Consider the following 13,889-nt stretch of genomic DNA (forward strand, 5'->3'; position numbering starts at 1 on the left):
TTGAACCCAGGCCCCCTGCATTGGGAGCACAGAGTCTTACCACTGGACCACCAGGGAAGTACCCCCAGAGGCCTTCTTTCTTAATGGAATTTCTCCAGCCTTGATCTGAATGGAAGGGGGTGCTTTGATTTGAAGCTGGGTATGCCCAGTAACGGAGAAGGTGATGGCACCCCACTCCAGTACTCTTGCCTGGAAAATCCCATGGACAGAGGAGCCTGGTAGGCTGCAGTCTATGGGGTCGCTAAGAGTTGGACACGACTGAGTGACTTCACTTTCACTTTTCCCTTTCACGCATTGGAGAAGGAAATGGCGGCCCACTCCAGTGTTCTTGCCTAGAGAATCCCAGGGACAGGGAAGCCTGTTGGGCTTCCGTCTGTGGGGTCGCACAGAGTCGGACACGACTGAAGCAACTTAGCAGCAGCATGCCCAGTAAACACAAGGTTTTTGTTTAGTGTGATTACAGATGAATAAAAAGAGCTATGCTTTATGTAAATGTTAATATCATTTTCTTTTCTAAAAATTACTTTTCTTTGGATGGGTTCCAGTGGATGGGGTTGAAATGATGGAGATGGGGGTAGGAGGTACCACCACTGCTGATGCCCTACTATTACTGAAAGGTATGCATGGGGGTCTGGTTGCTGACCACTCAAAAGCCAGTAAACAGGCCAGGTTGATGGAAAGGAAATTTTGTTTTATTTCAGATGCTGGCAATTGGGGTGGGGGAGGAGGAGGGGGAGAGTGGCAGACATCTGTCCAAAGGCTGATTCCCCCATCAACCCCAACAAGCAGAGGGTAAGAGCTTTCACAGACAGATTTGGTGGGTGGGGCGGAGGTTATATGCAGAAACAGCACAGTCATGCCTAGCAGTCATGTTCAGTTGGTCATCAGTGGCCTGACTAGCATCACCTTGGTTGCTTTAGGTACAGTTAATCTTCAGTTTTGGGGTGCACTTGTTCCCATTTCTCTCTGGCTAGTTCTCAGAATTGTGCAGCTCAAGTCCTGGGTACAGTCTGGTCATCATGTAGTTAACTTCTCCACCTGGTATTCTTGTATCTGTAAGACAGCTCACAGGATATGGCTCAGAATATTATCTATAGCCCTTGAGAAAGAACTAAAGGTCCTTGACTATACTTAATGACAACGTTATTATTACTTAGTCTCCTTTGACTGTTTTTGTTTCAGCATTTCTCACTTCTCTGATTAAACTTGTTCTTTGATTCAAGTTTTCCACAGGCAAAAGGCAGGCAGAAGACAGGGTGGGGGGCAAGGATCATAGAGTCCTGCTCTGTTTCACTACATGAATGTCCATAGGAGAGAAAGAATGGGTACTCTAGCTGAAAAAGTTCCAGAGAGGAGGTTAGAAGGAAGAAGACACAAGCCTAGTTCCAACCAGAGCCTTAATTTCTCCTCTTAGCAGAAATGATATGAAGAAATCCCACCATGAAATCATCGCATGTCAGCTCTAATGTGGAAAAACCACACCTAAGAAATCTGTCTTGGACTTCCTGGGTGGTCCGGTGGTTAAGAATCCGCTTACCAATGCAGGGGATGTGGGTTCAATACCTGGTCTGGGAAAATTCCACATGCCTTGGGGCAACTAAGCCCAGCACTCCACAACTACTGAGCCCATGCACTCCAACTACTGAAACCCATGCATTCTAAAGTCTATGCCCCACAACAAGAGAAGCTACTGCAATGAGAAGCCCATGTACCACAAAGGAGAGTTGCCCCTGCTTGCCGCAACTAGAGAAACCCCATATGCAGCAACGAAGACCCAAAACAGCCAAAAATAAATAAATTCATATATGCATAAAAAGAATTCTGTCTCTATGACCTAGGCAACTCTTACTCCCTTAACATTGGCACCAGTTATCTGAAAGTGCTTGGTTCCATATGCTTGTTTTCAGACCCTCTTAGCGTTGTTGTACGGATGGATGTGAGAGTTGGACTATAAAGAAAACTGAGTGCCTAAGAATTGATGCTTTTGAACTGTGGTGTTGGAGAAGACTCTTGAGAGTCCCTTGGGCTGCAAAGAGATCCAGCCAGTCCATCCTAAAGGAGATCAGTCCTGAATATTCTTTGGAAGGATGGATGCTGAAGCTGAAGCTCCAATACTTTGGCCACCTCATGCGAAGAACTGACTCATTAGAAAAGACCCGATGCTGGGAAAGACTGAAGGCGAGAGGAGAAGGACAGAGGATGAGATGGTTGGATGGCATCACCAACTCAACGGACATGAGTTTGAGTAAACTCCAGGAGTTGGTGATGGACAGGGAGGCCTGGCGTGCTGCAGCCTGTGGGGTTGCAAAGAGTCGGACACGACTGAGCGACTGAACTGAATGTTGCTGGTGTTGTTCAGTTGCTCAGTCATGTGTAACTCTTTTGCGTCCCCATGGACAGTAGCCTGCCAGGCTCCTCTGTCCATAGAATTCTCCACACAAGAATACTAGCCATTTCCTTCTCCAGGGAATCTTCCTGACCCAGGAATCGAACCCATGTTTCCTGCATTGGCAGGGGGATTCTTTACCACTGAGCCACCAGGGAAGCTGGTGGGCTTAGTTTGGGCTGGAAGTAAAACAAAATGCTAAGGTGAGAGTTGTATCCATCCCTTGCTCTTTTTGAGAAGTTTGGAACACTTTCCACTTTCCATCCTGCCCTCAAGAGAATACAAAAATGGGGCCATGGATTTCTTAATAGGGATGGTGGACATCAGAGAGTTCACATGAGACTTGGTACTTTGTGCCATTTGAAAGAAATATTTGAAATAGAGGGTTTCTCTGGCACAGGAATTGTTCTCACCAGCTTTGTTTTCAGTGACTATTCTGCCCACGTTGGTGTGGAATAATAGGCCAGCCAATTACATTTGTATCATTAATTTTTCATTGTTAAGCTTTGGGGAAAGAAATACCTTTTTAGTTCTCCTAAAATATGTCAAGCAGAGATTTTTAAAAATCTGAAATTATGAAAAACCCAACACTAGAGGCAGCTTTAATGATAGTGCATATTCAAATATGCAATTAAGAATTTCCACATAAAAGGTGGAATTCATTTCAGAGAGTTCTCTTCTCCAATTATGCTTTTTTGAACCTCTGAAACTTCAATTACTTTCAAAAGAAAGGTATGACTCTACTAATATGTGGAAGAAATAATTAATTAGTGGAATAATGGTTTAAAGGTGATGTTAGTGTTATGAATGATCCAATCAGGAGAGAGAAATCACATTGTAATTAGAACAGGGAAAGTTTGATACAATCGATTTTTATTACTCAAATTAGTTACATTCTATAAAGTTGCTATAAGCACTAAACTAGCAAATGCTAACCCTTCCTCCTAGAGGAATTACAGGGATAGGTTCCTTTCAGCCTCTGGTCACATTTCACCAATTGATCAATACAAAGCCTTGCTTTGTGTTTCTGTTGAAACACAAAGGACACTTTATTGAATATGCATTGTGGATGTGTTAACACTGAACTCTCAACCCAACAGCTTTATAACTCCTGCCCGAACAAAACTAGGTATTCTCTACAGAAGGCACATCATGGCCTTTTTGCATTTAGGAGTACTAGACAGCACTGTAGAATTAAGCTCAGCCATTTAAAACAGTGAAATTCCTAACAAAAAGCATAAAAATGTAGGAATCACTGTGAAAAGGACACTTGCAGTAGGAGAGACAACAAAAAGGTCAAGCATCGCCTTGTTTGACTGTAGCTGGGAACATGCAAGTTAGAGGATTCAAAGTTTTTGCTTCTCTGAGCACATGCATGTCTTCAAATGATAGCAAAAGCATCAAGAGTATTGGTTGTGGGGCTTCCAAACAAATTTTAGCAAATAGGTGAATTTGCAAATACAGAATCACCAAATAATGACTATCGACTGTATAAAGAATTGTTATATGGTAAATTCAAATGATGAGGGATTGAATACAAGAGAACCCTAAAGAATACAGAAATAGCAGATATAAGGACCAGCCACTACTCCTAGGACTGAGATAAAACACCCAAGAAGAACCCTTCCTACCCTTTAGGGCTGAAATCCAATGGCAGAGAAATCAGTTGTTCTAAGGACCTGCCAGCCAGTAGAATTTGCTGGAGATCTGCCTTCTAGGGTAAACTGTTGTGGGACCTCATTGGAGGTTTGTTGTTTAGCTGCTCAGTTGTGTCTCAATCTTTGCAACCCCATGGACTGTAGACTGCCAGGCTCCTCTGTCCATGGGATTTTCCAGGAGAGAATATTGGAGTGGGTTGCCATTTCCTTCTCCAGAGGATCTTCCTGACCCAGGGATGGAACCCACATCTCCTACATTGCAGGCAGATTCTTTACTGCTGAGCCACCAGGAAAACCACCAGAGTGAGTACCAGGGTGTGATACAGTGATTTTCTTAAGCATTAAAAAAAATTATTTATGTAATTTGGCTGTGCAGCATATGGGATCTTAGTTCCCCAACGAGAGATTGAACCCCACCCCCCTTCACTGGATGAGCGGAGTCTTAATCACAGACCTCCAGGGAAGTCCCAACGATTTTGTGATTTATAATAAGAAATATTTATTAGATCTGTGTCCAATTTCTGGCACAGAGTTCCTAAAATGCTTGGATTTTCTGAATGATAAGAGCAATGGGAGCATCACTTTGTTATAATATTTGGTCTACAGTTTTGTACTTTGTGCCTGAAATAGCTTCCGAGTCCTCAAACTGAAAGGAAGAGTGTCTAGTTATTTGCAACAAGTGTGTTAGTCGCTCAGACTCTTTGTGACCCCATGGACTGCAGCCCACCAGGCTCCTCTGTCCAGGCGCCTCTGTCTGAGATTTTCCAGGCAAGGATACTGGAGTGGGTTGCCATTTCCTTGCAACAAGCCCCTTTAAACTACAACTGAGTTTATGTTAATGAGGCAACTTTTGGACTGCCTTTAAGGCCGGACTTGTTGCCAGGGGAAACCAATTGCAACATTAGAGGATTGGGACTTTTAGTTCCACCTCACCTCCAGGGAGGGGGGCTGAGGGCTGGAGACTGAAGCAATCACCAGTGATTTAATCAACCATGCCTTTGTAATGATGCTTCCATAGAACCCTTAGAGGATGGGATTCAGAGAGCTTTTGGGTGGTGGACATGTGGCAATCTGGGGAAGAGTGCGTCCCTTCCCAGGGCATGGAAGCTTCAAGCCCCATCCCACATACCCTGCCCTATGAACCTTTTCCATCCGGCTCTTCCTGAGCTATGACAAACCTACATGGCATATTAAAAAGCAGAGACATTACTTTGCCGACCAAGGTCCATCTACTCAAAGATATGGTTTTTCCAGTAGTCATGTATGGATGTGAGAGTTGGACCATAAAGAAAGGTGAGCACCGAAGAATTGATGCTTTTGAACTGTGGTGTTGGAGAAGACTCTTGAGAGTCCCTTGGACAGTAAGGAGATCCAACCAGTTCATCCTAAAGGAAATCGGTCCTGAATATTCATTGGAAGGACTGATGCTGAAGCTGAAGCTCCAATCCTTTGTTTGAAAAGACCCTGATGCTGGGCAAGACTGAAGGCAGGTGGAGAAGGGGTCGACAGAGGATAAGATGGTTGAATGACATCACCAACCCGGTGGACATGAATTTGAGTAGGCTCCAGGAATTGGTGATGGACAGGGAAGCCTGGCATGTTGCAGTCCATGGGGTCACAAAGAGTCAGATGCGACTGAGCAACTGAGCGACTGAACTGATTTCTGAATTATATCCTTTTATAATAAACTGGTAACCTAGTAAGTAAAATGTTTCTCTGAGTTCTATAAATCACTCTAGCAAATTAATCAGATCCAAGGAGGAGGTTGTGAGAAAATCTGATTTATATCCGGCTGGTCAGGAACATATGGAAACAACCTACATTTGTGGTTGGCATCTGAAGTGGGAAGAAGTCTTGTGGGACTGAGGCCTTAACCTACGGGATCTGATACTCACCAGGTAGTGTCAGAATTAAATTATTGGACATCACACCCAGCTGATGTCACAGAACTGCTAGGTGAGTGGAAAACCCTCACATCTGTTAGAAGTGGAGTCGTGTTGTATCAACAGTAAAGTATCAACAGTGGAGGAGACATAGGAGTGAGTTTTTCCTTACATCTAAGGAAAGCTGTGGAGAAGGCGATGGCACCCCACTCCAGTACTCTTGCCTGGAAAATCCCATGGACAAAGGAGCCTGGTAGGCTGAAGTCCATGGGGTCGCGAAGAGTCAGACACGACTGAGCGACTTCACTTTCACTTTTCACTTTCATGCATTGGAGAAGGAAATGGCAACCCTCTCCAGTGTTCTTGCCTGGAGAATCCCAGGGACGGGGGAGCCTGGTGGGCTGCCGTCTACGGGGTCGCACAGAGTCGGACACGACTGAAGTGACTTAGCAGCAGCAGCAGCAAGAAAAGATGCTCCCAGCACTGGAGAGGCCACCAGTACAAACCTAAAAGCAAAACTCTTTCCTCCTGTAATGTCTCTCTGGCTCCCTCTACTGACAAAATGTAACATAACATCGTGCCAAGCTGTCAAAGGACACATATTTATAAAGGGCCCAGATCCATCTTTGCAAACCAGGCAAAAAGAATGGATTTGGAGCAAGGAGATTATAAATTAACAAATAGCACAAATATTTGGGCTTCCCTCATAGCTCAGTCGGTAAGGAATCTGCCTTCAATGCAGGAGACCAGGGTTCGATTCCTGGGTCGGGAAGATCCTCTGGAGAAGGAAATGGCAACCCAATCCTGTAGTCTTGCCTGAAGAATTCCATGGACAGAAGAGCCTGGCGGGCTACAGTCCATGAAATCGAAAGAGTCGGACACAACTTAGGGATTAAACCGCCACCACCACCACAAGTACTATTTAATGTTCTCCTTTTAAGTGACTCTACAACATGTGTGGAAAAAAAATCAAATTAAGAAAATTAACATTCTACAGCTAATCAGTTTCCAATTTTAATTGATTTTAATAACCTTTTCCATGTATTCATTTGTTGCTGCTGTTGTTTAGTTGCTAAGTCGTGTCCAAGTCTTTTTCAACCCCATGGACTGTAGCCCACCAGGCTCCTCTGTCCATGGGATTTCCGAGGCAAGAATCCTGGAGTGGGTTGCCATCTCCTTCTCCAGGGGATCTGCACAACCCAGGGATCGAACCCACATCTCTTACGTCTCCTGCATTGGCAAGTGGGTTTTCTTCCACTGAGCCACCAGGGAAGCCCATATATTCGTATACTTTTCCTTAAAAAAATAGGTTTATAATATACATGATATTTTCTTAGATATCTTTTTGAGTCAACATATCATCTCTCCATGTCAATAAGTAGGTTTTCTACATCATTGTTTGGAAAGGTGTGTTTCGACCAAGTTTACCATAACGACCAATCTTTCATTATATTATCGAATATATAGATTGTTTAAAATATTTCATCATTATAAACAATGCTGATATGACATTCTTATAGCTAAACCTTTAACTTAAAGATTTTTTAGTTTAAATTTCTGGGAGCAGAATTTGGGGGACAAAAGATATGTATATTTTAGGTTTTTCTGTTATTACTACTACTACTACTAAGTCGCTTCAGTCGTGTCCGACTCTGTGCGACCCCATAGACGGCAGCCCACCAGGCTCTGCTGTCCCTGGAGAATCCCAGGGACACTAGAGTGGGTTGCCATTTCCTTCTCCAATGCATGAAAGAGAAAAGTGAAAGTGAAGTCGCTCAGTCGTGTCCAACTCTTCGTGACCCCATGGACTGCAGCCCACCAGGCTCCTCTGTCCATGGAATTTTCCAGGCAAGAGTACTGGAGTGGGTTGCCATTGCCTTCTCCGTTTTCTGTTATTACTGAATTGCAAACTGCACTCAGTTGAATGTAACTGAAATCTATAAAAGGTGTCATAAAAATTTGAAATTCAACCAGCAATGCATGAGAGTATTTCTTCTACTCTAAGTAACAGCAGATTAACATTATTAGCAAAAAAAAAAAAAAACCCACTTAATTTGACAGGAAAAATCTCACTTGATTTTTGCACTCTTTAATCACTAGTAATGTTGACACTTTTCATGTGTATCATCATCTACACACGTTTTTCTGTTTTTATATTGTCTGTTAATGTCATTGTTCATTATTCTTTTGGGGCATACAATGAAAGAGTCAGACATGACTTAGCGAGTGAACAGCAATAACAAATGTTAGAGAAGACTGAATTCTTTCATAAAATATAAATCTGAGACACATGAAAGGTAAAATTACCATTTTATACTATTTCACCTTTTTACAATGTCTCCTAAAATTTCAATATACTCTAAAATCCTACTTAGAACATCTTAAACAAAAAGAAAAGAACATCTTAAATGTTCTTTTAACATAGTTTAAAATCTTAGTAAAGGGACTTCCCTGGTGGTCCAGTGGCTAAAATTGCATGCTCCCAATGCAGGGGACCCAGGCTGGATCCCTGATCAGGGAACTAGACCCCACATGCTCCAATTAAAGAGTTCGAATGCTGCAACTGAAGATCCCAAGTGCTGCAACCAAGACCCGGCATAGTCAAAATAAATAAATAAATATTTAAAAAAAGATTAAATACAATGTTAGTAAATTTTTTTTCTTATGGCTGCATCAGTGTTAAAATATCTGCTTCAAATTTTCTAAGACTTCATGCCCAATGCTTCTCCAGTGATAATTAGCTGATGGTCAAATGTGAATTTCCAGAGACGCTCAAACATCAAAGAAAAGTCCTTTAAGTAACAGAAACACTTGGAAACATCTTCCTCAGGGTCTTAACAATTAGTAAACTGTTGGTAGTAGTAAGTTGGTTTTGCTTAATTTTCTTTTATTTCCAGCTAGTTATCACTGAATAGATATTTCCAACGTTTTAGAACAAAGATTTCAAATTTAAAGCCTGAGGCATGAATTCATTCATAATTTACTTTTATGATACCTAAAACAAATATATTATAGAACCATTGGTTATTATCCCATTCCTAAGGAATGTTAAGATCCACAAATGCAGAGGCTTAATCTCTTTTAAGGACTTCCTGGTGGTACAGTGGATAAGAATCTACCCACAATGCAGGGGACACCGGTTTGATCCCTGGTCCAGGAAGATTCCACATGCCCCAAAACAACTACACCCGTGCTCCACAACTACAAAGCCCGAGAGCCACAACTACCGAAGCCTCTGTGCCTGCAGCCTGTGCTCCACAAGAGAGGCCCCCACTTGCTGCAACCATAGAAAGCTCACTCACAGCAACGAAGACGGAGTGCAACCAAAAATAAAGAAATACATTAAAAAAAATCTCTTTCAATCATTGTATTCCTGACTCCTGAAATACTGTCTGGCATATAGTGGACTCTCAGAAAATATTTGTTGAATCAAGGCATTCAGTAACTACTCATTGAACACCCACTCCATCCTAGACATTGACCTGCCCAGACTTGGGAGGTAAAAATCGCCACTTGGAAGATGAAGTGTCTTTAAGCTCCAGGGGACAGTGAAGGACAGAGAAGCCTGACATTCTGCAATCCATGGGGTGCAAAGAGTTGGACACGACTTAGCAACTGAGCAATAAATAAACCCATTAAAACCAGATTGAAAATAATGGAAATGTCTAGAAATAAAATCCACACATCATGCCATATAGATTCATCATTCATTCATTGATCCATTCATTCCACAAATTTTTTTTAGAGCTTATCTGCTAGTCCTTAGGGACAAAATAAGATTAAGACAGACTCCATCTTTACAGAAATTGCATTCGTAGTCTATCAGGGGAGACAGGCATTAAATAACTACTTAATTACAGTTATGCTAAGTACACTGAAGGAAACACATAGGTGCCTATAAGTACTGACGACATTGCCCAAAGAATGACAGCTGAGACCAAAGAGGTTGAAAAGGGTAATACCACACCTTTGGGCAATGTGAAGGACATACGCTTTATTCTAGCAGCAAGGAAGGCTTATAAGCAGAGGATCCAGTTTCTCTGTTTAACAGAGAACAGAGTTGTTAACAGAGAACTTGATTGTTCCTGATGGCAAGTTTGAGTACCTGCTGCATGGTGAGGCCAAACAAACATCAACTTCAGAGTTTAGATGAGAGAAAAGTCTACTGCAGGGCCAAGCTTGGAGACCGGGTGGCTCACGTCCTCCCTCAAAACCTCAGTTCCCCAAAGGGCTCAGGGAAGCCCCCTCCCCTACTCCCCTCACCCCACTCACCCACCCCATCCACCCCACCCCACCCAACACCATTCAGCTTGCAGGATCTTAGTTTCCAGATCAAGGATTGAACCCTGGCCCTCAGCAGTGAAACTGTGGAGTCCTAACCACTAGACCAACAGGAAAATCCTTCAGTAAAGCCTTTTTAAAGGCAAACTGAGGACTTCCCTGGTGGCCCATAGGCTAAGACGCCTCACTACCAATGCAGAGGCCCAGGGTTTGATCTCTGGTCAGAGAACTAGATTCTGAATGCCACACTAATGATCCTGCAAGCTGCAAGTAAAAATATTCAGCATGCTGCAAGTGAAAATATTTGGAGTGCTGCAACTAAGACCTGGCACAGCCAAATAAATAAATATTTTTAAAATACAGAACATTTCTATCACCCTCAAAAGTCCCCTAGTACCCCATGCATTCAATTCCCTTTGACCCCATGTTGTTATTTAGTCGCTCAGTCATGTCTGACTCTTGTGACCCCACGGACTTAACCCCCTGGTTCCTCTGTCTATGGGATTTCCCAGGCAAGAATACTGGAGTGGGTTGCCATTTCCATCTCCAGAGGATATTCCTGACCCAGGGATCAAACCTGAGTCTCCTGCACTGGCAGGCAGATTCTTTCACCCCTGAGCCACTGGGGAAACCCTTTGACCCTTGGCCCCAGACTTTCTGTCATTATAGATGAGTTTGCATTGTCTAGAATTTCATATAAATGAAATCACAAAGGATATATTCATAAATATATTTATTATATTATAAATAATAATATATTAATACAGATAAATCTGTATTAATTTGTGTTTAGCTTCTTTCACTCAGCTTCATGTTTTTGAGATTCATCTATGACAGTGATCAGCAAACTATACCCTATGGGCCAAATCTTGCCTACTGCCTGTTTATTTAAAGACCCAAAAGCTAAGAATGGCTTTATATTTTCAAACAACTTTAACAAATCAGAATAATTAAATTCAAAATTCAGTGCCTATAAATAAAGTTTTATTGGGACACTGTCATGACTCATTTCTTTATGTATTGTCTATGGCTACATTCATGCTACACAGAGTTGAGTGGCTGCAACAGAGACAAATGGTCCACAAAGCCTAAAATACTTTCTGTCTGGCACTTGACAGAAAAGTTTGCTGATTCCTACTATGTGCTATTCCATACACCAGTGCTTTATTCCCTTTTACTGTTGTATAATATTCCACTCCATTGTATGGCCAGACCACAATTTATTTCTGTTGATGGATATTTGGAGTTTCTCCTAACTATTCTTATTCCATATACCACGTGTTCTGATGTTTTTTATTCCATTTGATTTTTTGCTAGATATGACCCAGTGAACTGATTTCACAACCCATTAATGAGGTGACTCTCAGTTTGAAAAACAAGATGCTGAGATGTTAAGTGACTAGTGGAGGATGAGAATGTATAGAGTAAGAAAAGGACTTTAGGGATGAGTGCTGAGGAAATCCAATGATTATATGTTAGGTAGAGGAAGAAGGACTGAGAAAGGGCAGAGAGGAGAGGACAACCAAGAGTTTGATACTTTAGGAAGCAAGAAAAGTCTCAGTTGCGAAAGGAGGGTGATTATCTGGATCCGATGTAGCTGAGACATGAGGTAAAATGGATTGAGAAGATTCTATGGGTGGATGAGATTTGCTTGGGTGAAGGGAGCTGAAACTAGATTGAAATGAGTTGGTTGGACTTCCCTGGTAGTCCAGTGTTTAAGAATCCACCTGCCAATGCAGATGACATGGGTCCATCCCTGGTGCAGGAAGATTCCTCAGGCTGCAGGGCAAATAAGCCTGTGGGCCACAACTATCGAGTCCATGCTCTACGCCCACAAGCCACAACAAGAGAAGCCACCGCAATGAGAAGCCCATGCACCGCAGTTAAAGCCCTCACGCAGCAACATAAGATCCCGTGCAGCCAAAAATAAATAAACAAACAAACAAAAAAAGAAATGAGTTGGTGGTGCTTGTGTCATGCAAACTGAGACCATGAGAGTAACTGGAAGGGATGGGGGTCCAAAGAGTTCTTGTTGATGTGCTTCTTTGATGAAAAGAAAAAAAAAAAAAGCATACAAATGTATGCTAAAGCACAATGAAAGGTTAAGTATAACCTGGATTTTACAGATCAGTAAACCAAAACATCATGAGCTTAAGCAACTTGTCCAAGGAGCTTTCACTTGCACAGCTTTAAGACCCCAGATTGACTTGGGTCTAGAATCTGAGCTGTGAAAATATACTATAGAACTAACCAAGAAAAAGCTGGTCTGGGCATAATTCAATATTTACACCTTTGATTTAAAAGTCTACCATTGAAAGAATAGTTTATAATCTTTTGCAAGCTTCTGGGGAAGAAAACATGATTATTCATTACCTGAGATTTGTGAATAATAAGACATTAATCTATTTTTATATCAGGTGAGGCTCTGGACATTTATATGAAGAAAGTCACTATGCATTTGAAATATCAACATAAGGACCTTCTAAAAGTAGATGGAAACCTCACATTGATGGACATTCTGCAAAGTATCTGGCCTGTACCCTTCACTGTTGTGAAACACAAAGTCGGAGGAACTATTCTAGAATGCATTATTCTAGTCTTCTGCCTTCCTGGACTTTACTGGAACAATTGTCAAGATCTGAATAGAGTTTATTGATTAGAAAATATTGTAGTATCAATGTTGATTTCCTAATTTTGGTGCTTGTATTGTGGTTGTGAAGGAGGATGTCCTTCATAAATATACATCAACTTGTTGAGAAACCAAGGGTAACATCTGCAACTGACTATGAAATGATTCAGGAAAAAAAAAATGTGTGGGTTTAAGAGAGAACAGTGAAGCAAGGATGGTAAAATGGGGGGATTTAGGTGAAGAGTTTTCAAAAATTCTTTGTACTCTTCTTGTACATAAGTCTGAAGTTATGTCAAAACAAACATGACAGATTTCCCTGGAGGTCCAGAGGTTAAGAATTCACCTGCCAATGCAGGGGACACAGGTTCAACCCCTGGTCCAGGAAGATCCCACATTTCTCAGGGCAACTAACCTCAGGCATCATAAGTCCTGAGCCTGCACTCTAGAGCTGGAGAAGTCCTCCAGCAAGCAAAGTCCTCACTCAACAACTAGAGTAGTCCCAGCTTGTGGCAACTACAGAAAGGCCACGTGCGGCAATGAAGACCCAGTGCAGCCAAAAAATTAAATAAAATTTAAAAATCAAACAAAAAGACAAGAATCTTAAAAATGGAAAGTACAGTGACATGAAATCAAAGCTTGGATTTATACTCTTGAAAAACCTTCCTCAGATGTAAAAATGTATATGGTATTTTAAAAATTCACAGCTCTTCCATTGAGGTCAGAATTAATGTAAGTTAAAGAATCGTGGCTCAGCCGGAAAAAATGTCTGCCTGCAATGCGGGAGAATCAGGTTCGATCCCTGTGTCAGGACAATCCCCTGGAGAAGGAAATGGCAACCCATTCCAGTACTCTTGCCTGGAAAATTCCATGGATGGAGGAGGTTCGAAGGCTACAGTCCATGGGGTCGCAAAGATTCGGACATGACTGAGAGCCTTCTAACAACACAAAAAGACAGAAAACCAGATATTGAGTGCCTCTTGGTGAAGAGAACAACACCATCTTTGAATTCTTTTCTGCAGATTTCAAATCTGAATCTGATTAAACCTACATTA

Source organism: Bos grunniens, chromosome 25, assembly GCF_055505025.1.
Source record: "Bos grunniens cultivar Pamir isolate PY7600 chromosome 25, Bosgru_T2T1.0, whole genome shotgun sequence".
NCBI classification, from domain to species: Eukaryota; Metazoa; Chordata; class Mammalia; order Artiodactyla; family Bovidae; genus Bos; species Bos grunniens.